Source organism: Heterocephalus glaber, unplaced genomic scaffold (genome assembly GCF_053883595.1).
Source record: "Heterocephalus glaber isolate CG9 unplaced genomic scaffold, H.glaber_assembly_v1.0 deba00001447, whole genome shotgun sequence".
Lineage (NCBI taxonomy): Eukaryota > Metazoa > Chordata > Mammalia > Rodentia > Bathyergidae > Heterocephalus > Heterocephalus glaber.
In genome coordinates, this window is record NW_028258299.1 from 12,481,980 (window position 1) to 12,503,796 (window position 21,817).

Consider the following 21,817-nt stretch of genomic DNA (forward strand, 5'->3'; position numbering starts at 1 on the left):
TGTATGACAGGGATGCCAGATGCTAATCGCAGAGTAAATTACATTTGGAGAGAAGAGGCCTCTACGTGAACTTTTTGCTAATTTTTTTCAGTGAATTTAAAACTACTTAAAAATAAAGTCACTTATAAAAATATCAGCTGCCTGTTTACTGACTCATAGCACACACTGATGCAGCACTTATCATATAGGAGTTACTGTGCTAAACACTGCACATATTAACTTTCTTAGAATTCCCACATCAAACTTGTGAGGTAAGTGCTGTTATTCTCATATTACAGTTGGGGCTCAGCAAGGTTAGGTGAACTCACCCAGGGTCACATAGCTAACAATCTGCAGGGACTGAATCTGACCCTAGGTCTATGGGTCCCGAGTCAGCACCATGCTACACGACACTCTCTATCCTGTATTAGTTTTCTGTCATTGTGACACAGACCTGAGATAACTTCTAAAGAGAAAAGGGTTATCTTGACTCACAGTTTTGGAGCCTCCAGCCTATGATTAGTTGGTCCCCTGGCGTTAGGCCTTTGGTAAAGCGGGACAAAGTGGTGGCGCATGTGGCAAAGCAAAATTTCTCACACAGGACCAGGAAACAGAGGAAGAGGAAGAGGCTGGGGTCCCACAGCCACCTCTGGGGACCCGGGTCCAGTGACTTAAGAACCTTTTACACCACCCCATCGCTCCAAGATCCCACTGCCTCCTACTAGCACCACTCCATGCACCAAGCCTTTAGCACATGGGCCTTTGGGGACATTCAAGACGCAAGCTGTAGCATAGGCTAGGATCTGCTATCTTGGACACCTCTCAGGCTTGCCACAGCCTGGGCAGGTGACGTCCTCTGTGCTGTGAGCACACCCAGGCCTTCCCTATTGCAGCCACACCACTTGTAGCCTTCTTGATGTATGCGTGTTAAGTGCTTGCCAGAGAGGTTGGACACATGTTTTGTTGAATCCTGGAGAAGCCAAGGACATCAGTGAAGTGCTCACAGCTGTGCATAAGAAAACAGGCGGGTGAGCAAGTTGCAGTGACAGGCTCAGGCACATCACAGCAGCTCCAGGTCCTGTCTACTGTCTTCGCTTGTATCTTTAGCCTCCTCTTTGATCACTTTATCTTCACATTGCTCAGCTTCAATGTCAAGATTTGCACTGATTTCTACTTGTTTCTCATTTTTAAGAGCAAAAATGTTTGTCAAGTTCCTACTGTTCAATGCTGCTCTTGCATTTCATGTTCCCTCAAAGCTTAATCTGAAGAGATGATCATTGCTGGGGTGGAATTTAATCCAAGCCAGAGATGAGAACTCATGTCGGGAGGCCGAGGGCTGACTCATGGTGCCCAGGTCCTGCAGGAGACTTTGTACCAGACAGGACAGAGAGAGGAACAGAGTCATTCAGTTTCTCTTGCCATCTCCTGGGCTTTACACCTTGGGTCCCACGTAGCAGGCCCCCTTCACCTTCCCAACTCATGTTGAGTTTTCTGTTCTCAATAATAAGTCTGGTGACATGGATGAGTGCGGCCTCATTGGCCCTGTCAGGGAGCCCCTGGGAATCTGTGCCCCAGGTGGGACTCCAAGAGTTGGTGCTGGGGTCTCCCTGAGGGCTGCAGGTTGCAAACAAGAAGCTGAAGGAGGCCTGGAACCTGTGTGGTATAAGAAGGTGGCAATGAGGGGAATGGTGGCCCTGCCCTCGGTGATCTGGCTCTGCATCCACTGTGTCTCTCCTTCCACTTCCTCTTCTACGAAGTCTAGTTAGTGTGAACTTCTGATACATGCCTGGTTCCTGTTTTCCTTCTGTCCCGTTCAGTCTTATCTTGTCTGAGACACCAAGGGCTTTAAAGATCTGCTTCAAATTCCCACAGACGTTACGATGGTGACTCTGTGTCACCCTGGGGTCCTGATCCTCTTTGAGCAAAGCACTCATTACACCTCATAGTAATGAATAAAGTTTTTTTTGTCAGTCTATAGGCTGTGGAAGAGGCAAGAACAGCTCTATCTTCTTTGCCTTTTCATCCCACTCTGCAGGTCATGGAATAAAGGTGCTCATTTAGTATTTATTGAATAGGTGAATGAACTTTGGAGCACTATGATAAAGTGAATATGAACAAAGATGCATGTTCCCCAAAAGGCATGGGCTGGAAACACCATCAATTGTGCAGCAGCAACAACCTGTGTATTTGGCATATTCTGTACTGCATTAATGCATGATTATAAAGGAAAAAATAAAATCATATAGTGCTTGGAGCTGACTCCTTAAAAAATTAAGCCCCAAAATGGAGCAGTTACCTTTCCCTGTAAAAATCATGATGCACGCTAATATATTTTGAGAGTGCTTGGGTCACAGATAAAAAATGAGGGTTTTCCCCTCTGCAAAGCACTTCCTTGAGGATGCACGGAATCACAGTGAATGGCCCGTTGAACCACCAGCAAGCCCATAAGAAAGTGGCTTGTCAGAGCCTGGTATTACACAGGATTAATATTGGGCATCTCTGTCTCAGCCCAGTGAAAGGCCTCAAGTGTCCTTGGAGTCTCAGCGACCTTTCCCACTCAATGACCACATTGTTCTCCTGGCTTGGTGGCTTAACTCATAGGAAATGCAGCACACTTGTCATCCTCACTCCCCATCGCCTTTGGGCTAGGGTTCGAGGGACCCAGAGCACTGAGCTCCAGGCTCTATCATGCTACATTTCCCCTGCACAAAACCTCCCCCGCTGCAGGAGCTTTTGATTGTTGTTTCCTGAATCTTTCTACAATCTTTTCAATGGGCTTAGCTGAGAATTAGGTGGCAATTGCCCAGGTTCTAGGAGCCTAGCAGGTCTTAAACCTGTCATCAGCAGAGGTGCTGCTCCAACAGGGTGAAGCTGCTGGTACAAAGTCACCTAGACCTCAGGCAGCAGGAGCAGTACCTGAAGCCCATGTGTGCTATTTTCATTCAGGGAAAGCATAGGGGCTCAACGGCTATTGACACATTTGTTTCTAAGTCTTGATGACCTTAATGGCTTGCTGTTTTTTCTGCCTCGGTTTCCCAGATGAGGTGCTGTGGCTCAGGGCATATAGCAATCTCAAGACTTTCTGGGGTTCAAATATAGGCTATCTGTGGACACACAAGGGCAGGGTGCTGGTGGTATCCTCTCAGTACTGAGGCATGTTACACACTGTGGAGGTTATGTACTCTTCATGTATATTTTTCATGATAACCTTGTGATGTGGGAACTGAAGCTAACTAAGACTTTGTTAATTTTTTTTCTGGTGCAATGCAGTAACATCAAGCAGATTTTCCTGGCAGCATGGCAGCCAAAGTAGAGGAGGCAAGTGGCTGGCTGGTGCACAATGAAGGGTCTGGCTGGGGAGTGGATGGTCTACAGTTCATGGCGAAGGAGGTGAAGCCAGTCTGTGGAAGCAGGGATGAATCTCATTCAAAGCAAGTAACTACCACTCAGGAGATGCCTTCAGAATAGCTGTGTGAATGCAGCAGGTGGTGAAAGCACAGGGAAGTTATGACTCTGCAGGGCCCAGTGAGGCATGACAACGATTCTTTGCTTGGCTCTTCTGGGCCTATCTGTGCACTTCTTGTAAATCCATTTTTAGCAAGAACACTACGAAGTCACTCTAACAAAGACCACCCTCCCACCCTCTGCATATCTGATCCCCTTCAATATCTGACCAAGTTTTTCATTTGTCTCCCATCCCCCTGGCCTGATTGCCCTGGCCTGGCTTCAGCAAGAATCTTCGTAGGTCAGTTAAGCTAGAACCTCCCACCTCACCCATTATCTTTGATGTTTCCTCTTAGTAATTTTTCATCCACTGCTTCCCATGCTGCTCCATGGCTAGAAATCTCCACCCATTTTTCTCTTCCACTGCACAATCCCATTGCAGCAGCATGCATGCCTTTGGCGACAAAGTATCTTTGAATGTTTTTTCTTTAGAAGGGCCTAGAACAGCAGGTGTGACAGTGAGCTGCTAGAATTCGGATCCCAGGGTGGGTGAGTGGACTCCAGAATCTAAGAGGAGGAGCCATTTTGAGTAATAACAAGGGCCGTGGTGGGGCGACGACCTGAGCAGCTGCAGGAGCCTTGACCTTGACCCTGACATTGAGGAGTGAGCAGAGGGCAGAGCCAGGGGTGACTCCTTCCACCCAACTGTTCCGTGCGGTTGTGGTGCATAGGAGTTGGATGGATGCGAATCTCCAATCACTTTGAATAGCTCCATGTCAGCTTTCTCCAGAGGTTGATTTCCAAGAGGGAGAACATGCTGTAAACATCTTTACACTGAGGCTGACTGAGCTCTTGTGACATTGCCCTTGTCTCTGGTGCGTGGAGGCTGGGATGTGGACTGTGGCGTTCCCTTCTGTGGGTCTCCGTGGTTCTGGTGGCACAGAGCTGGTCTATGAGTACGTTCTTCTTTTCATCCAGGCACTGGCCTGTACCCAATCAGCCCTGGCTTCCTGCAGCACAGATCTGGGCTGTAATAGAGCCGGTCTTGTTTTATTTTTTATTAAGTTCATGAACTGTAGAGGAAGGAACCTGGAAAAAATAGTCTCATTACCTCAGGAATGAAGGCTCATGCTACTTTTAATGCCAGACGTTGGCGTGGCCTTGCTTGTTATAGCCACAAATAATCTGGGTGGAAAATTGCAATAGATGGTGAGGCATAAACAGGATGGCTGTTGGGGGGGGCAGCAGGTGGAGGGGGTGGAGGTCAGTTGGGGGTCAACCCCAACAGAAGGCCTCTGCTCTGAGACCTGCACACACGGACTTGGGGAGAATGGTGTCGACCAAAGACCTTTCCAGAAGCTGGAAGAACGGGAAGAGCTTAGGCTCTGGATTTGGAAGGATTTGATTCATATCACAACGTGGCTGTTTATTAAAGCTGCGTAATTGTCTAGAAGTTTTCCAGACCTCTTGCATTTCAGGATCCACATCTGTAACATGTAGAAAATCTCTCCCTTTCTGAATTGTTGAAGGGATTTGATGAGAATGCAGGAAGGGTGTTGAGACAGGATCTACAAAGGAAAATGGGGCACATGTCACATTCTTTGATGAAACATCTCGCTGCATAAAGCAGGCAGCAGTTCACACAGTTTAACTGTTAACTGACCCGGAGGTGCTGGAATTCGGATCTTCTGCAAAGGGTTATGGGAGCAGGGCTGGACCTCGTGACCTGAGCTAGCCCAGCAATACATCATTTTCAGGAAGATGGGAATGTTCCAGGAGCCTTTGTTAAACTTAGGATTTTCTGGCTTCATCCAAGACCCACTAAATAAGAAACTCCTAGGGCTCCAGGGATGTGTGTTTTTAACAAAAGCCACAGACAATTTTTATCATTAAAGAATTTGGAGAAACATTGGTTAATACAGTAATTGCTGTACTGCTGGGTGACTGGTGATAGCAAGCTGGCTTCCTTCTCTCTCCGAGAAACTTAAAAAATACTACAAGGGTAATCTCTAAGACGCAGATTTACTTTTAAAGACTGTTCAGTTGCCTTGCATTTGGGGGAAGAGTAAATCATGCCTTTAAGAGAAAGATGCTCTTCCATTCCTCTCTGGCTGTGCTGTTGTCCTTGCCTCTGCCTGAAATCCTTTCCTATCTTGCCCCTCTGCATATTTTGCTCATTTTTGAAGAAGCACTTTTCAGGAATCACTTCCTTGGCCAGAAACGGGGCTTCTTCCTCCAGGTTCTCTTTGTGACATCCATTATAAGAGGAATGATATCGCATCATGTGTTTGTTCTTGTGTCTTTTGCCACACAAATTTGTATGGACAGGGGTCAAGAGGAGCCCCTGTGCCCAGACTGAAGCCTCTCTCGTGGACAAAACATACGGAGTAGGAAGCTGGGGATGACCATGAGCTGTCCAGTAGGAGGAGGGGTGCAGTGGACAGCAGGTTCAGAAGTACAGAAGTTATACAAAAATATGTTTTCTTCTCTACTCCAACTATTTTTAATGAGAAAATCATTTTTTTTTGGTAATGATATCTTTTGAGGTCCTGACAAATTTTCAGTAAACCACAATTGGTGTCTTTTCATTTGGCTGTATTTATCAAGGCTGGGAAAGGGACTACTCTAATTCCAGAAATAATATTTATCATTAAGCTAAAAAGAATCTGGACTAGTTTTGATAGGCCATATACTACATGGCGCTGCTAAGTGCAATATAATCACACTTCAGCTTGGGCTTCACACGCGATCCAATCATGTTTCTTCCACCTGTTGTTGGCAGCTTTGAGCAAGCTACTAAGATTCTTTAAGCTTTGTTTTCCACTGGTAAAATAGAAAATTGATAGATATTATCTTTGCCTTTACCCTTTCAGAGTGGAAAGGGAAAATTGAAAAGTAAATAGAATAGATATTTTTAAAGAGTCTCCATAGAGGTTAGCATTGGGTTATCTATTACTTAGATGAAATTTAGAAGAGATAAATGTCAAGTCCAGAATTCTCATAAATAGTGGGAAAAAAACCCCTAGAGGAGAATTAGTTTGGCAGCAGATCATGTCAGAAGCCCCAGACAGAAGTTGTTAGAAATCAAATCCCCTCCACTGAATACATTTTTAGCTAAAATAGCTCAAGGAATTTTTGACAACTTCAACTGACCCCAATGTTTCATAAAGGGGATCTGAATGAGGATTTTCATCACAATATTATATATAGTAGTGGAGGTTAGAAATCATCTTTCTCACATCATCTAGAGGATGGGTTTAGAAAATGAGGAGTAATGTCTGCTCAGGGTACTGAGCAGCATTTAAAAGCAAAGAACTAGATGTTCATCTCGGGGCACAGATAGATTGTAATAATAGTTTTAGTTTAAAAGGGGGGTTATGGCATAATACCCTTTGTGTAAATTTAAAATACATGCACAAAAGGTAACTGTGTGATAAACAATGATATGAGTGCCTAGTTGGACAGAGAATGTAGAAACAAGGAATAAACAAGAGGGCCTTGCAGGTAGTGACCTAGGAACTTAGGAGAATTATTTACAAAAATCTTTGCTACTGAGATGAGGTGGGAGGAGAACTGATGTCACACATCACAAGAGAAAAGACTTCAAAGTGCTTCTTCCACCATGTCCATAACACAGCAGGAATTGTTCTGTGCCATGCACTGAGGGGCACTGAGAAAAATATTGTCCACGAAGAAGAGAATAGTTTGACAAGGGTCATGCTACATGTCACAAAAGCAATGTTTGAAGACATTAGGAATATTTGGCTTGAAGAAGGACAGAGAGGGGACAGGGTCACCAACCACTGCAGTTTGCCAGGAACTTTGCCAATTTTATCAGTCACTTCCTGTAGCCCAAGAAACAGCTGAGTCCTGGGGGACCAGGGTGGTTAGTCCACTCAGGGAGACATAACTAATATCTTCAATTATCTGAAGAGAATGTGGAGAGAAAGATAGAAATAAACAGACATTCTGCACCTTTAGGAGGCATATTTTAGATCACTGGGAAGACCAAAATTAGAGGAAGATTTTGGCTCAGTACAAGGAGAATTTTCTAACAATGAGCAGGATATCTTTGAGGACACTGACTGTTGCTGCCATTTAGTGAGCTCCTGCTAGGTATTAAACCTTCACCATATTTCACTTAATTTATGAGGAAACAAAATAATTTTCCCAAGGTCAAACAATTAGGGCTTTGAACGGAGGGGTGTCTTACTCCAAAAAGCCCATGGTCTTAACCAATATGTTTTAAGATAATCTTAAGCATCCTTTCAACTCCAAAATGGTAAAACTAAGTGTCACATTGTATGTTAAGAGTAACAACACTCACAAGTTCAGAGGTGAGGAATTTCAATGGAGGATAAAGGAGTCCAGGGCTAATTGTGACTTGATGTCAAAAATACTTGATTCTCATAACAAGTCTAGTAGCAGACACAGCCCTGAGAGTCTGTCCTCTGGCTGGAACTCTCAATGACACTCGATAAGGAAAGAGATCTGAAGAGCCTTGCGATGTGCCAACTACAATTACCCATGTGCAGGCTTTCATATTGTTGGGCCTTAAAAGGCAGGTACAGTTTCCGTTTTTTGGAGGAAGGGAGGATAAATAGGATAGTCACAACCCAGTCAAATAGCAATAGCAATGGCTGCTGTTTTTGTTTTTTGCTCTACGTTAAACATGGTACAGAATGCTTTATATACACTCTAGACAGCCTATCACTGAGTAGTTGGTTGTCACTTAAATATTAAATATTTGATATTAAATATTAAATATTTGATAAGTAAATAATCTTGCTTAGTTCTCTGTTGTGCCACCATACTGAGAGATCCTATCCAACCCTACAGGCCAGGTCCTAGTAAGCACATTGAATAGATGAGGACACAGAGACTCGGAAAAGAATCTTCTTGCTACCATCATACACCATTTTTGTCTGCTATTATTTAAGGATAGTAAGTGGGAGAATATGTGAATATATCTTCCCTTTAACAGACTTGTTAAACCAGGCCACAGACATTATTCTGTTTTATTATTGGTAAAAGCAAATTTTTTTCTATCTATCTATCTATCTGTCTATCTATCCATCTATCTATCTATCTACCTACCTACCTACCTACCTACCATCTATCTATCTGGTGGTAGGGACACAATCTAGGGCCTTGTGCACGCTAGGCAAGTGCTCTAACACTAGGCTACACATATAGCCCATTTTGCAATATCCTAACATTACTAATCACTACATTTATTCCTTTGGATTTCAACCCATTGCTCTTACCAGTGGAGATATTTTAAAACTTTGCTCTTAATTTTTTCCCATTTTGATTTTTTTTGGGATAAAGATATTTTAAACTTTCTGTTGTTTATCACGGTTTCCAAAATCTACTTTGATGACAAAGATGAGCTGGAGGTCTTATTAAAAACAATGACTTCTAGACTTACCTTTGGAGATTCTGTTTCAGAACCTGTTTACAGAACCTGTTTTCATTCTCCTTGTACTGTATTGAGATACTTGCTATGCAAGGTGAGTACAAAGTGGGTGCTTGGTTAAGTATTACATCAGTGAAGAATGTATTAGTAGTCTTACCTTATAGGTCTTCAGCCAGCAATCTGTATGGTCATTAATGAGGAAAGGCAAAGAAGCAATGGCAGTATTCTCTCTCCAGAATGATGTTGATCCATTCATTAGAACTATTATTCAGAAATTTAATAAAACTACGAATTGAGCTAAATGGCGTTATCTTCTTGTTAATGTTTTCGTGTCTTTTTCAAAAGGACATTATGCAAGACTTGTTAATGCTTGAGAGGGAGACAGTTTGGCAGTGTCTGTGATTTGAAAAACTGTATATACTGAGACAAATTCATTATTTTTGAAATGCTCCTAAAATGTGCTAGTAATTAGTTACAAGTTAACCTGTCCAGAGTTTCTTAAACTCACCTATGGTTGCTCTTTGAAAAGCTAACATTTGTATTCATCTCTTGTCTTATGGCATTTCTCTAAACCTCTAATATTCTAGAAATTTCCAAAAGTGTTCCTACTATCTCAATCTAGAGACATTCTTCACTGAACTGGATTAGTTGAGTAATTTAGATCTACCAGTTCAGCACTTATTCATTTTCTTTCAGTGTACTGCCTGTGTCGAGTCAGGTTTAGTTAATGCAATGTGCTTGCAATATGGCAGTGAGTGTGATACGGTTCTCATGTCTGAGGCAAGGATAACAAGATTAAATGAACGTGGATGATAGTGTGACCGAGATTACATAATGATGGAGGTTAGTGTAGGCTATAAGAGGAGATTAGACACGTGTGCATGAGCCAGGCATCAGAGAACCCCTCTTGCAGGAGCTGCTCCTTGAGTGTGGCTGGATTTGACATGCGATGAAGGCCTTTTAGCCAGAGGCACAGTCTTTGCCCAAAACATTTTCGTAGAGGCAAGGGAAGAGCACAGGGGCACTGGGGGATCAGGGTTGGAGGGAATCTTGACTCTTTCTCCCCAAGACCCAGTGCGGTACCTCATAGGCGGCAAATCAGCACACGTGATCCTCTGTCTGTCCTCTGGGGGTGGGCAACTCTGGGATCACGAGGTGACAGATCAGCACCAGCAATATATTGGCACGGGATGAGGAATGTTATGGAAGCAATATCACTGATTGGGGAGACCCAAGCAGATACCTACGGGGCCGATGGGGAGGAGGAGGGACTTTACAAAGCGGACTCCAAGGAAGCCCATATTCATTTAAGTCTTATTATAAGCACATGTCTTGTTTAATCACACCAGTCAGTGCTGTGTGCTCCTTTGTCCCAGTCACAAAGCCGCCTGGAAAGTGAGGATTTATATTTCTATCCATGGCTGCGGTGTCTGTAATCAAGAAGTTTTACTTTTGACTCCTGCTGCAGTTTCCATTTAAATAAAAATAAAATTGAAATCAAATGTTCCTTTGCCATTTGCTAATCATCCCTTCTCATTATTTGGCCTCAGAAACCAAGCCCCTGAAACTGGAGAGGATAACGGCATCCATGGGGCCCAGCTCCCGCTGTGAAACTCCCCTGTGGGATAGTTTAATATGGTCTAGCTAAATAAGTGCTTCTCAGCGTGTAAACTCCAAACCATGCACACCAGAATCACCTGAAATTTGACTAAAAAAGATTTCCTAGACCCCTCACAGACCTTCTGCATCAGAATTTCTGGAATCAAGGCCCAGGGATCAGTAGCATTTTAAACACACTCTGGTTGACGCCTCTGAATCTTCCTGTTATTGCATCAACTCTGAGTGCTGTGTTAACTTGGAGGCTCAAAGTTGAATAAGATATAGTTTATCCCTTTCCCCAGCCACAGTGTAGTGAGTGACAAGTTACCACACTCACTTTGTTCAGCATGATCATTTTAGTGACAGAACACACACACAATAGAGGAACAAACGCGATGTTCTGGCATGGTGGTGGGTGATGGATCAAGAGCTTTGTTATTATTACTGAAAAATTAAAGCTTGCAAATGACTTTTAATAAAATATGTATTAAGTCTCTCTCAAGGTTTTTCTATATTGCTTAACATTTTTTATGATGAAAGGTTTCCAAAATACATGGTACAAATATAAGCACAACCACCATAAGTACAACAACAAAATACAGGGTACAAATATAAGTACAATGCTCAATATGTTGAGAGTATAATAACACTATCAACATGGTAGTATTACAATAAACTCCACATACCAGGTACGAGTATCAGGATTTCATTTCCTTTGTTGATCAGTGCCTCCATCCCCAATTCTGCCCAACTGCTTAATATTTTGGGGTTTGGTACTGGGTACTGAACCCAGGGCCTTCACACTGAAGTACATCCCCAGCCCTTTGTAAATTAAAATTTTTTTTTTCAATTTTTTGAGACAGGGTCTTGCTAAATTGCTAGGCTAGGCTTGAACATGTGATCCTCTTGCCTCAGCCTCCCTGAGTGCTGGGATGACAGGGCTGCACCACCACACCCAGCTCAATTGCTTTTAAAAGCCCAGATCTCATGGCATATCTGTCATACATATTCAGTATACATCTATGGATGTTATCTTGCTAAGCACAGGATTATCACCATACCTAAAGAAATTCCCTATAATGGTTTGCGTATTCAAATTCCTTCACTTATCTCTGTTTGATGTTACTGGTGGTTTGTTTAAATCAGGATCTAAATAAGATCTGCATAAATTGCATTTGGTTAGTGTGTTTCTTTAGTCTCCTGTAATCTAAAACAGCTTTTCCTCCCTGTTCCCTTTCCCTCTTCCTTCCCTTTCTCATTCCTTATTCTTAATGGAAAAACCACATTATATAGAAAGTCTCACATTCTAAATCTGTCTGTTTACTTCTTTATAATGTTTAACTGACTTCTCAGACCTCTCTATCAATTGTAGCTCTGCTACCTCCTCTTTATTTAAACTAGAATTTAGGTCTAAAGTCTTGATTAGATTCATTGCTGTATCATAAAGAGAGGACACATAATATCTGATCATTCCATTTTTAATGATGATCATTTGATCGAGGGTGTGAATGGTGGTTGTCTGATATCTCCACTCCAAAATTCCCCTTTATTCTTCCATTTAATGGTTTTACCTGTGGAAAATTTTGCTTGAATCAATTATTTCATTAGGGACTAAAAATTCACAACTTTTCTAATTCTTTCATCTTTTACATTTACTGGTTAGAATTCTTCCGTAAAGAGCCACTACATGAACAAAGCAGGAATATTTCATTACCATGAAATTCTTTCATTCAGGAACAACAGGATAAATGCTTCTTTCCCTCTCATTGCCAGTTTTCAGAGAGCTGATGCCTAGAGGGAGTTAATGGGGAAGGTTGAGGTTATTTATTTTTTCCTTATTGAACACCATTCTGAAAGCACCAATTCCATATGCAGAGTGTTGCAGTGCATGGCGCCCACTACTATTTTATCACAGCCTCAATAGATTTTGATGGCTTCCTTGCTTCTGGGACAAGAAGTCCTGAGAGCTTTCTTGTTCCAGACTTTAATCATTATCCATCTCTGGGAGGAGTCCCCATTTATTTTGTGGAAAACAGAATTATAAGTTACAACCCTGAGTGCTAAGCATGCCCACTGCTATGTGGTTGTCTTAATTACTTCTTCTTGTTGCTGACACCAAATACCTGACACCCAAAGTTAAAGTAGAAAGGGTTTATTTTTGCTCACAGTTTGTAGAGGTTTTAGTCCATAGTTGGCTGGCTCCAAGATAGGGTGGTATGGTAGAGGGGCATCACAGAGGAGAAACAGCCCATGGGAGAGCAGGCAGGAGGCAGTGAACAGCAGCAGAAGCAGTGAAGCAGCAGCATCAGTGAAGTAAGCCTCCCTTTCCCTTTTATCCCAACCAGGCAACAAGTGTTTGGGGTGGTGCCATCTATACCCAGGGTGGGCCTTCCCATTATCCATACCCAGAGCTATGTTAATTCCAATCAGTGGACTAATCTAGTAACACACACGCTCAATCCCAGTGTCACACGCCCTAGATACAGCCAAAAAGTCCCATCTATGAGCACATAAGGCTTTGGGTAGACATCTAGATATAAGCCGTAAGAGTGGTTGTCATTGCTTTTAGAACATTTTAGTAGCCAGAGCTAGAAAACACTTTAAAAAAAAAAATGATCATGGATTCAAATAATTCATTTCCAACATAGAAATTAATTTCATTGAATTTATACTTCTATGTCCTTGCTCCTAAACTAGAAATCTTGGTTCCTGATAAATCATCATAAATACTTATTTGTTATGCTTGTAAAATACTCCTAATCTATTGTTTTTATACTTACTTACTTGCATTCTAACATAATTTCTTAAGATAAAGTCACAGAAGTGAAAGTTCACCTGGTACAATATTTGCTAATATTTGTGAGGTGTATAAGAAGTGGTCGGGAAGATTTAAATGGCTTACATTTAAGGAGTTAAATCAATTTAATCCTCACTTCAATGCTGTGAGATCGGCACTATTATTATTCCCACGATACAAGTGAGGAAACCAATCAACTAAATGTTTTAATGACTTTCTCGCAATCACACAAATGGTAAATGGTAGAGTTGGACTTTGAATAGACCAGTAGGCTGCAGAGCCCCTACTCCTAATTATGAAGAAACACTCTTGCATGACAACATCTGCTCTGATTTCCAGTAGAAGAAGCCAGTGGGAATATCCAAGTTTGTCGAGCTCATTTTTCTTCCTTCAGTGTTGATTAACTCCAGCACATTTTGTGCTTTTGAAGAGGGTAAGTACTAAGCAATAACTTTAGACCTGTTTATATTCAGTCTTTCAGCAAACCCATAATTCTGCAGTGCAATCTGACTCATATCTAGGCCAAACAGGAAGGAAGGTCTATTTTGGTTGTGAGTTTTAGGAAACTGGAGTATTCCTGTTTGAATACACGCTCTGTTTTTAAAGAACAAGAACACATTCGCATACAAACTTGTTCTAACATCCTATCGATCTGCTTCGACTTCATTAAATCTTAGAGTTGAGGCTGGTGGCTTAGTGGAAAGTGCACAGAAAACTTGGACTCTCACTTCGGTTTTCACATCGGAGAATCTGGGGAGAGCCTGTTGGAGCACGGACTACAGGAGCACATCAGGGCTGGAGTATTCCAGGCCCGAGCTGTAGAGTGGGGATTTATCCAAAGAACTTGAGGCAGCCAGGGTAAGTGATAATGCAGATGTCACAGGTGGCCAAGCCTTAGCCATGAAAAAGGACTGAGACATTCAGCCATGTTGTTTAGGCAAAGTTGGCAAAGTCAGTAGAATTTCAGTTGTAAGACAGAATCAGGTGCAAACCTTCAAGCTGATCTTCCTTATCTTCATCTCCAAAATAAATGCCCAGCATTTAAATTGTTGACTCAGACAACCAGAGGACATTCTAGAGGAAGAAGTTTGAATTCAATGTCAAATACATCACTTAGTTTAATTGGGGAAAGAACTTTAGAATATAGACAAATGAACTGTGGGAGTTGTCCAAGGCCATGCCATTAGGAAGTGCCAGGGCTAGAGCTTTATCCTACGTGTACTGGCCCCAGATCTATGTAGGTCATGACTCAGATTTTGAACTGAAATTTATGGAACATCAGTTAGCATGTCTGTTCTCCTGGTCAATCTTCTCCACACTCAGAGCGTAGGGATTTTTGCCCTCATTTTACAGACGAGGAAACCAAGGCTCAGAAAGTTATTGGATTCACCCAAGATCACGCAGAAAAAGGTAGAATGTGGACCTCATCCGAAGTCTTCATCATTATATAGCAGTTAACAAATCATGCCTGATGCCTGTGCCAGGCCCCTGCCTCCACGCTATTGAGACTCGCTTGTGGCTGAAGCTGATCTCATACTATGAGAGCTACTGCAACCGAACGTATTCTAGGAAAAATCTTCGGAGAAAAGGCTCCAAGTAGGTTTTGAACAAGCTTCTCTCATGGCTATCACTGTCCTTTCACCAAAATACTCCTAGAGTTCTTCGTGGTGATGGCCTGACTCGGGGTCAGTTGTTCCCACTTCTATCCCTAGCTCACTTAAAAAAGATAAATAATTGGGATTCTATAGACCAGTTCCATAGAAGGGATTTGCACAGCCGTTCCCTGCTCACCTCTCTGAGGATGAAGAATTATCCCAATAATTGTTGGCTTTCCCTATGCATCTCTTCTTTATGCTACATCTTTTATGAGGGAAAAATGAAGAAAGGAAAATCTCCAAGCCAGCTAGAGGTATTGTAGTTGGGTCTGAGATAGACAAAGAAGAGGAAAATGACCTTGAGATTGGAAAATGACCTGAAAATTGATCCAGAATTCTTCATGAGGACAAAGTCTTCTGCCATGATGCATCTGTGTAATAATTCTTTGCAGCTCGGGGCTACAAAGGAAGCTGATACCACAGAAGTTTGAAGGGGGCCACCCTGATGGTTCCATTAATGGTTGGGGCACAAATCTCCCATTTTACATAGATCTAACAAACTTCTTCTCATGCAATATTCTGGTAAGCCTATTTTGCCTTTAGGAGCATCAGGTTTTCTCTGTTTCTATACCAAGCTTCCTTGTCTGGGCATTGAACTAGATCTCTACTGATTTTCTTTGCTATAGTACTGTCTCTCAAATCTGATCATGTTGTAATATCCATTGCTTTCTAATCTTCCTGGAATTCGCTTCATATTTCACAAAGTGGGCACCGGTTAGGGGAAGTTATAGTGCAACAGCAAACAGAAGCTCAATGATTGTAAAACAATACCTGTGTCTTGCCTATGCTATATGTCTGCTATGTTGGATGAAGCCCTTGTGCCTTGTCTCTCACCCACAGGCCAAAGGTCATGGGAGTTCTACCAGCCACATTTGCACTGCTCAACACAGTAGCCACCAGCCACATGTGGGTCCTGGGCATTTGAAATGACATTAGTCCAAGCCAAGATATTTCCTGAGTGAAAAATATGCACTTAGAGCAATCTCAGACTTAGTACAAAAATTATAAAGTATCTCATTAATAATTTTTATTTTGGTGATGTATTAAAGTGATATTTTGAATATAGTGGGTTAGTATGTCTTATACATTATTAAAATTTCTTTCTTTCAGTCAGTTTACCTTTTATTTTAACATAGCTACTAGAAAATTTAAAATTAAATGTATGGCTTACATTACATTCCTACTGAACTGTGCCAGTCTATAGGATCTGTGGTCACACAGCAGGTGGGCATGAACTCTAAAAGGCTTACTGTGACTCACACACATTGGTCAGTATCCACCATAGGCCCCATCTAACTTCAAGGAGGCAGGACAGTGCTGTCCTAACACATGCTCAGAAGGAGAAGAGGAGAGGACATTTGAGACCATCCATAATGCTTACTTCTGAACTCCCAGCTCTGAAAAAGACACGATGACTTTGGGCTGCTTCTTTTGGCTGCAGGCCCTTCCTTCCCACATACTCTTGGCCAACTCTGCTCTCCTACAGAAGAAGGCTCCAGTCTTCCTGGACTCCCAGCCAGCCAACACACATACATCCTGCAGGGTTGATCAAACCATTCTCCTGGCCTAATATGACCTTGACATCCAATCCAGGTCCTCAGGAAGTGTTTTCATGTCTGCTGCCATGACCAGCCCCCCCGCCTCACTCATTACTGTCTACCCAGCACCCCTAGTGCTACCTGCACAGGTAAGCACTTAGCAAATACCTGCTGATCACATGCAGGGATTCATGGTGAGCACCCGCCTCTAGGTCCCTCGGCATGCATGAGAGGAGGCTGTACTAGCTTCATCATTTTTGTTTCATGGACAAGAAAATGGGTTCAGAGTCGAGCCATGATGGGTCTAAATCACACAGAAAATAAACTGCAGAAGCAAGAAGAGGACACGGGCCACCTGACTAGTCCACCGCTCTTTGCTCACGCTGCCTCTTATTTCTGAGACTTTTCCTGAGACAGCAGGTTGGATCTGTTCATTGTAACACAAGTGACAATTCTTTGTCCTTCGCATTTTCACATCCAAGAGCTGTCCCCATCTATCCATCCATTTATTTCAAAAATATCTTTTGAGTACTTATTATGAGCCCGGGACTATTTCCTGGAACAAAAGCTCTTGAGTCAGACTTGTTAAGCAGCTCAGCTGGTCATTAGTTGTATGATTTTTGGGTAAGATCAACCATGCTCGGCCTCAGTTTCTCATCTGCAAACAGAATTACAGTGACTCTTTTTCACACTGCTGTATTGAGGATTTTCTTTTAAACTATTCCTGCTGCAACAAATAACACAGACTTCTCCGTTTAAAAATAGATGCCCATGGGACCAGGGGTTTAGCTCAGTGGTTATGCTGCCTGCCTTGCAAGCACAAGGACTCAAGTTCGATCCCTGGTACCAAACCCCCCCCCCCAAAACAAAAAAACCCTCCCATCAGAATAGATGCCCATGAATGATCCCACAATTGTGCAGGCCACAAGCCTGGGCAGTGCTGCTCAGTGGTCTCTGCTCTAGCCTCTCCTGGCTGAAACCAGGAGGTCTGAAGCATCACGCTCCTTTTTGCAGGCTTGGGGTTGGGGAAGGTGACTTTACTTCCAGGTTTACCCATGTTGTTGACAGGATTCAGTTCTGTGTGATTGTAGGACTGAGGTTTTGGGTTCCTTTTTGACTGCTGGTCAAGGTTGTCCCTGCTTCTGGGAGCCAGTTGTATTTCTTGAGGGGTGGCGCCTGTCTTTCTTCTTCAAAGTCAGTGACATGCTAACCCCTTCCCACACCTCACATCCCTTGGACTTTGCCTTCTGACTCATACCCCCTCCCTCACTTTTTAAGGTCTCATGTGATTAGACTGAGCCTACTCAGATAACCCCCAGCAATTTCACCATCTCAAAACCCTTATTAAGCACAGTTGCAAAATCTATTTTCCCATGTAAGGTAATATTCACAAGTTCTAGGGGTCAAGGTATGCACATCTTAGGGGTCATTATTCTTTCAACAATAAAGATCAACTGACATTATGCATGTACGGCGATACATTAGTACCACTAATTGCTTACTCAGTAATGGCATTCATTGGTTCCCGAACCTGTGAGGAGTACCCCAAACAAGTATCAAACAAATTGTTTTGGTTGGAGTGGGCAGCAAGTCAAAGGTGGTGGATACTGACAAGTTCTAGTTTGTGTGTTGAGTACCAAACAGAGGATGAGTGTCAGACAAAATTTTCATGTTGAAATGCATCCAGTAGCACATTCAACAAGTTTCAAAGCAAGGGAGTACCAAGGCATGACCGTACCAAGCTAGATAACATGGCTGGGCATATTGGAAGCACCCAGTAAGCATTATGTATGACAATCATTGCTCCTGTGTCATTACTACTTTTATCTTTAGCTCTCTGCAAAGGCAGAGAAGGGAGCTTTGTTCTACATTATGGCTAAGGGAAGGGATACACAGAGACAGGAAATAGCTAGTGAGTTCTGACGGCAGTCTGGACACTGAGTTTTCATCCTCATATCCCCAGTGCCTCACATGGCATCTGGTAACCATTAATAATCCACTCCTTTTTGAGTACCTGCTGTGGTTCAGATGTGCTGCAGAAGTGCTTCTCACTCCCATAACAACCCTGAGAGGCAGGGATCCCTAACACGGGCAAATGGATCATCTGAGAGACTGAGTTAAATCTCAAGGTCCTGGACTTGTAAGGAGAAAAGTTGTGATCTGAGCCCCAGTTGGTTTAATGGTAAACCTGCCTCATTCTGCCCTGCACACTGGCCCTCCACTCTGTCTTGCTCCAGCACCTCTAACTACCCTGACATCCCCAGGCTGGCCCCATCCCACCAGCCTAGTTCCTTCAGATTTTGATGTGGATCTGAGATTGCAAGAGAGTAAATGACTCTCTCTAGATCATGGAGCTACCAAATGACAGAATGGAATTTGAGCCCAGGTCTCATTGGATTCTGACCTGTGTCCCCCTCCTCTATCCCAGGCTGCTCAGGATATTCATGGAGTGGTTCAGTAGATAGGTATCCACCGAATGAAGGGACCTATTCTGGCCCCACTCCCCTTGTTATTTCACAGGAAGGGCAGGAAATGGGTGTTGTTGCTCTAGGAACTGGGAGGCAGCTGGGCTTTTGAGGGCTGAAAGTGATGGGCATTTTCCTCTGGGAGTGAGAATGTTGGGAGAGAGGCAGCTCCTAGGGATCTGACTCTGGTGGCATCGTCCATATGGGTGCTGGTAGGACACTTTCTAGATTGCTCTTCACCATTTGGAGTTTTCTTTTTAAAGGCCAGTCAAAGGCCCAAAAGTTATTTGGGAGGCTGTGAAGCCTGAGGAGGCTGAAGGCTCTGTTACTTTTGCTGTCTCCCTGTTGTCCGTGGAAAGTCAGTCAGGCTAAGAACCAGTGCTTCCCTCAAGGGAATGGTTTCAGGGAGTTTAGTCATGGAGGAGGCAAGGACAGCATTGTGCCTGTGGCTCCTGAAAGACATATATACATATATGGTTTTTCCCTGGCAACAGGAAAGTACAAGGTCATGAACATTTCTGTCAACGATAACAGATACTCGCGTCACTTGGTACAAAAGTTGTGAACCTTGAGCACCTCAGTAATTTGCCTGGGACGCCCACTGCATAATAGTTAAGATCATGGCATTGAAAGCATCAGACCTTGTTTGAATCCTGCCTCTCTTGCTTATCATGTGTCTCTGTGTAACTCAGTTCCATCCTCAGATCTTCTACTTTCTCTTCTCAAGATAACAATAACATCAGATTGTGACAGCAGGTTGGGGGTACAACAATAAAATAGAAAGAAGGAGAGTGAGTGTGTGGGGCATGGAGTGGCTACTCAGTAAGGGGACCATCTTCCTCCTTGGGAGAAGCAGCTGGTCTTTTGGAGGACAGGTGACATGGCTGGAACACAGGTTGAATTATCAGCAGGACACACACTGGCTTCTCCTTCCAGAGGCTTGAACCCAGACTCCTGCCCACTGAAAACTGGAATCTCCAGTTTTGAGCCTATCCATTCGCTGTCTTCACCAGCATTTCCCAAAGAACAGCAGTGGAGATCTTTGGGAAGTGCAATCTCACCAGTTGTTTGAGCCAGAGCCACCTGTGGGCATCCGTCTCCACCAATCCAGCTGGGTGTAGAGCTGCATCGTTACCTAGACATGGCTATGGTTTCCTACCCAATTTCCCTGTGTTTTAGTTTTCGATGTAGATCTGAGATCCCGAGAGAGAAAAATGACTCACTCAAGGTAACAGACATACTCAATGGCAGAGTGGTCCAGCGAAATTAGACACCTTTACCTAGGTATTGCAATGCTTTTCTAACTGATTTCCCAAGAGCAACAGGGTGACAAATAATATTTATTTTAAGATCCTTACCCAGCCTTGAAGGCTTATATGCTCCAGGCCCATATCAGGAAGAAACTTAAGTTTCCATTTCCCCCACCCTGCATCCTTGCCTCTCAGTTCTGGTGAAGGGAGTGGACTTCCCAAGGACATTTGGAATGGAAATAGCCCACTCACCTCTCTGGATTCTCTGGGGTCTCTTTCAGGACCAAGCTGAGCCATCAGAAGGCCAGGGAACTGGCATCAGGGCCCCTTGGAGTGTTCAGTCACTCCTTCTCCTGCTGCAGGGACACTGTTGCTAAAACCATTCTATACATCATGTGATGCCTCCTGTGTTTTCCACAGGAGCACATCCGTGGAACACATCCACTTAGAACTGTCCTGTGAAAATGATTATGGAACTGGCGTTCCTTTGTGCTTTGGCTGCCAGGAAACTGGAAATCAAACTTGAAACTGTACCGCCGCAGCCACGTGAGACTTTATGGTCTGGATATTTGTGTTCTGAGTTTTTTCCTCCTATTAATCAATGATTCCTATGTTTATTTGCTCCCATTCTCACTCTTTAATGTACCCAATGAGCAGCAATAATTGAAATGACAAATAAGATGTTTAGAAGTTTAGATGCTGATGTCAGATGATTATCATAATAATTACGATACAGAACACCTATTGAATAATTGGTATTGCACTGTTCTAAATCGCTTACATGTATTATTTCATTTAATTCTCAAATAAACCTTATGTGGTAGGGGCTACGATTGTCCTCTTTTTATGGATGAGGAAACTGAAATATGAGAAGACAAATGATTATTTTGTCCAAAGACATATAACAAAATTAATGATAAGGCCAGGCTTTGAAGGTGAGACTGTTCAATTTCAGAATCCTAGCCCTGAACGATGAGGCATTCAGCCTCCTGGGAAATTCAGAAAATGGGCATAATTTCTTCATGATTTGTTTGAACAGCTTGTCTTTACGTTTTAAAGGAAGAGTCATGTGGTATAGGTAAGAGGTGGCTGGGTTTGGTTTATTCACAGAAACAATGGGAGGAAGTGATATTCTGAGTGATACTGACAGTTCTCGAAGGGTCCAGAAGACTCCTCCAGCAGGTTTCACTGTGCTCTGGAGCGGGATATGGCGAATGCAGCCAGGGAGGCAATTTTAACACTGGTAACTTCGTCATACATATCCTATCCTCCTCCACCCTTTTAAACTTCTGCCAGGGCAATTATTTGCAGCTCTACAACTCCACCAACTCACCCACAGTCGCTTCGTGGGTGTGAATAACCTGCTCTTCATTTACTCTTAGGCTTTGCTTTGTAAGCCTGTCCATATTCTAGGAAATAGCTCAGAAATTCCAGGAGCACTTCCTTGGCTGAGATATTCTTGGGTCAGAGTCCCCCAACTTGCAATGGTTTACTTTGCTATAGGGCTGAACACATTATTAAAATAGCCTGTTTGTCACTCTATCTTCTCTTGTAGACTTAGATCCTTGAAGGCAGGATGTGTGTTTTGTTCATCATTTATGTACTGCACTCAACTCTGGCCATTGTGGGACTTAAGGATTAGCTGGATGAATGATTTTATATATGTGAGGT

General features: G+C 43.0%; 1 long non-coding RNA gene across 1 annotated transcript; it reads right to left on the bottom strand.

Annotated features, from left to right (window-relative positions):
* Nucleotides 1–10,887: 10,887 nt before the first annotated feature.
* LOC147827406 (uncharacterized) lies at nt 10,888–20,597 on the bottom strand. The gene is made up of 3 exons (XR_015452498.1): nt 20,399–20,597; nt 12,156–12,232; nt 10,888–12,012 (listed from the first exon to the last, which is right to left on the bottom strand). It is a non-coding gene; the product is annotated as an uncharacterized LOC147827406 (long non-coding RNA).
* Between the last annotated feature and the right edge of the window lie 1,220 nt (nt 20,598–21,817).